The sequence below is a fragment of the Coregonus clupeaformis genome, unplaced genomic scaffold (assembly GCF_020615455.1).
Source record: "Coregonus clupeaformis isolate EN_2021a unplaced genomic scaffold, ASM2061545v1 scaf0275, whole genome shotgun sequence".
NCBI classification, from domain to species: Eukaryota; Metazoa; Chordata; class Actinopteri; order Salmoniformes; family Salmonidae; genus Coregonus; species Coregonus clupeaformis.
In genome coordinates, this window is record NW_025533730.1 from 9,196 (window position 1) to 12,930 (window position 3,735).

Consider the following 3,735-nt stretch of genomic DNA (forward strand, 5'->3'; position numbering starts at 1 on the left):
TCTGCTGAATCGATATATTCAGACAATGAATTTCTGGATCAATTGGAAGCAGGACTTGTTCCACTCTTGCATGAATCAGCTTCTCCAGTTTCTGATCCTCTCCTTCACTCTACTCAATCTGAAACATCTGTTAACAAATTAATCTCACCTGCCTTAGTCCAGTCTGAATCTGAACACAGAGACACCAAACCAGAGATATTAGTATCTACCACAACTATGGCAAAAGAAGGCTCTGTTGAGGCTCAAACCACGTTGCCAGTTGCAGCTAAAAAAGCATTTATACAGCTTGACTTGAGTGATGAGAAGTTTGGTTCGTTATTACCAGTCCCTGTACTGATGCCAGTAAAGCAGGAGCCAGCTAATTCTCTTGATGAGGTAGAGGAAGACAATTTGAAACACCAAGATATATCTGAAGTCAAACCTTTATCTCCCGAGTCAGTCTTTTCAGACAGTGTTTCACAATTCAGACCTGGACATTGTGATTATTATTTGGTGTACAATGTGAGTAGTTCTGTGTCACCTCAGTCTGTAACTTCAGACATTGAATATCATGGTTTGTACAGACCAGGTTCCCCGTCAGATAGTGAATTGATAGTGACAGTTCAAAGTAGCGTATCTGAGCATAGACCACTCTCACCAGAATCAATAACTTCAGAAGATAATTATTCCTTCCTTGAGCTCTTGTTTTCAGAGTCTAGACCATCCTCTCCAGAGTCTGTTGCATCATTTGATGATTACAGGCCTCTCTCTCCAGACTCTCCAGTTCCTCACTTCATGCCTCAATGTTGTGATTATTTGGCTTTCACTGGAAGTAGATGTTCATCACCTGAATCAGTATCTTCAGGTATTGAATTCTCTGAGTTCTGTCTTGAGGAACTGTTTGCTGAAGAAAGAGCAGATTCACCTGAATCAATTATATCAGAGAGTGAAATTGTTGAGTCAGTTGAAGGAGGTCTAATGAAATTCAGACCCTTGTCACCAGAATCAATAACTTCAGAAGATGATTATACCTTCCTTGAGCTCTTGTTTGCAGAGTCTAGACCATCTTCACCTCATTCTATCACTTCAACTGACGAATATCGATCTCTATCTCCTGATTCCCCAATCCCACAATTTAGACCCACAATAATTGAGTTGTCAATGTCATTCCTTAGCAGATCTCCGTCACCTATTTCAGTAACTTCAGACATTGAAGGATCTGGCTTCTATCTTGAGGAATTATTCAATGAAGAGAGACCAGATTCACCTGAATCATTTATATCAGAGAGTGAATTTGTTGAGTCAGTTGAAAAAGGTGTCATGAAACTCAGACCCTTGTCACCAGAATCAGTAACTTCAGAAGATGATTATTCCTTCCTTGAGCTCTTGTTATCAGAGTCTAGACCATCCTCTCCAGAGTCTGTTGCATCATTTGATGAGTACAGGCCCCTCTCTCCAGACTCCCCAGTTCCCGATTTCAGACCACATTGTTGTGATTATTATTTGCTATTCACAGAAGATAGATCTTCGTCACCTGAATCAGTCACCTCAGACATTGAATTCTCTGGATTTAGCCTCAAGGAATTATTAGCTGAAAACAGAGCATATTCTCCTGATTCCTGTATGTCTGAGAGTGAGTCTGTTGAGTCAGTTGAATTGGGTGTAATATCTCAAAGATCTCTGTCACCAGAATCAATCACTTCAGAAGGTGACTTTACCTTCCTTGAGCTCTTGTTATCAGAGTCTAGACCATCCTCTCCAGAGTCTATTGCATTATTTGATGAGTACAGGCCTCTCTCTCCTGATTCTCCAGTTCCTCACTTCATGCCTCATTGTTGCAATTATGATTTGGCATTCACTGGAAGTAGATGTTCATCACCAGAATCAGTATCTTTAGATATTGAGTTCTCAGGACTTTACCTTAAGGAATTTATTGCTGAGGACAGAGCAGATTCTCCTGAATCGATATATTCAGACAATGATTTTCTGGATCAAATGGAAGCAGGACTTGTTCCACTCTTGCTTGAATCAGCTTCTCCAGTTTCTGATCCTCTCCCTCACTCTACCCAATCTGAAACATCTGTTAACAAATTAATCTCACCTGCCTTAGTCCAGTCTGAATCTGTGCACAGAGACACCAAACCAGAGATATTAGTATCTACCACAACTATGGCAAAAGAAGGCTCTGTTGAGGATCAAACCACATTGCCAGTTGCAGTTAAGAAAGCATTTATACAGCTTGACTTGAGTGATGAGAAGTTTGGTTCGTTATTACCAGTCCCTGTACTGATGCCAGTAAAGCAGGAGCCAGCTAATGCTCTAGATGAGGTAGACGAAGACAATTTGAAACACCAAGATATATCTGAAGTCAAATCTTTATCTCCCGAGTCAGTCTTTTCAGACAGTGTTTCACAATTCAGACCTGGACATTGTGATTATTATTTGGTGTACAATGTGAGTAGTTCTGTGTCACCTCAGTCTGTAACTTCAGACATTGAATATCATGGTTTGTACAGACCAGGTTCCCCGTCAGATAGTGAATTGATAGTGACAGTTCAAAGTAGCGTATCTGTGCATAGACCACTCTCACCAGAATCAATAACTTCAGAAGATGATTATTCCTTCCTTGAGCTCTTGTTGTCAGAGACTAGACCATCCTCTCCAGAGTCTGTTGCATCATTTGATGATTACAGGCCTCTCTCTCCAGACTCTCCAGTTCCTCACTTCATGCCTCAATGTTGTGATTATTTGGCTTTCACTGGAAGTAGATGTTCATCACCTGAATCAGTATCTTCAGGTATTGAATTCTCTGAGTTCTGTCTTGAGGAACTGTTTGCTGAAGAAAGAGCAGATTCACCTGAATCAATTATATCAGAGAGTGAAATTGTTGAGTCAGTTGAAGGAGGTCTAATGAAATTCAGACCCTTGTCACCAGAATCAATAACTTCAGAAGATGATTATACCTTCCTTGAGCTCTTGTTTGCAGAGTCTAGACCATCTTCACCTCATTCTATCACTTCAGCTGACGAATATCGATCTCTATCTCCTGATTCCCCAATCCCACAATTTAGACCCACAATAATTGAGTTGTCAATGTCATTCCTTAGCAGATCTCCGTCACCTATTTCAGTAACTTCAGACATTGAAGGATCTGGCTTCTATCTTGAGGAATTATTCAATGAAGAGAGACCAGATTCACCTGAATCCTTTATATCAGAGAGTGAATTTATTGAGTCAGTTGAAAAAGGTGTCATGAAACCCAGACCCTTGTCACCAGAATCAGTAACTTCAGAAGATGATTATTCCTTCCTTGAGCTCTTGTTATCAGAGTCTAGACCATCCTCTCCAGATTCTGTTGCATCATTTGATGAGTACAGGCCCCTCTCTCCAGACTCCCCAGTTCCCGATTTCAGACCACATTGTTGTGATTATTATTTGCTATTCACAGAAGATAGATCTTCGTCACCTGAAACAGTCACCTCAGACATTGAATTCTCCGGATTTAGCCTCAAGGAATTATTAGCTGAAAACAGAGCATATTCTCCTGATTCCTGTATGTCTGAGAGTGAGTCTTTTGAGTCAGTTGAATTGGGTGTAATATCTCAAAGATCTCTGTCACCAGAATCAATAACTTCAGAAGATGATTATTCCTTCCTTGAGCTCTTGTTATCAGAGTCTAGACCATCCTCTCCAGAGTCTGTTGCATCATTTGATGAGTACAGGACCCTCTCTCCTGACTCTCCAGTTCCTCACTTC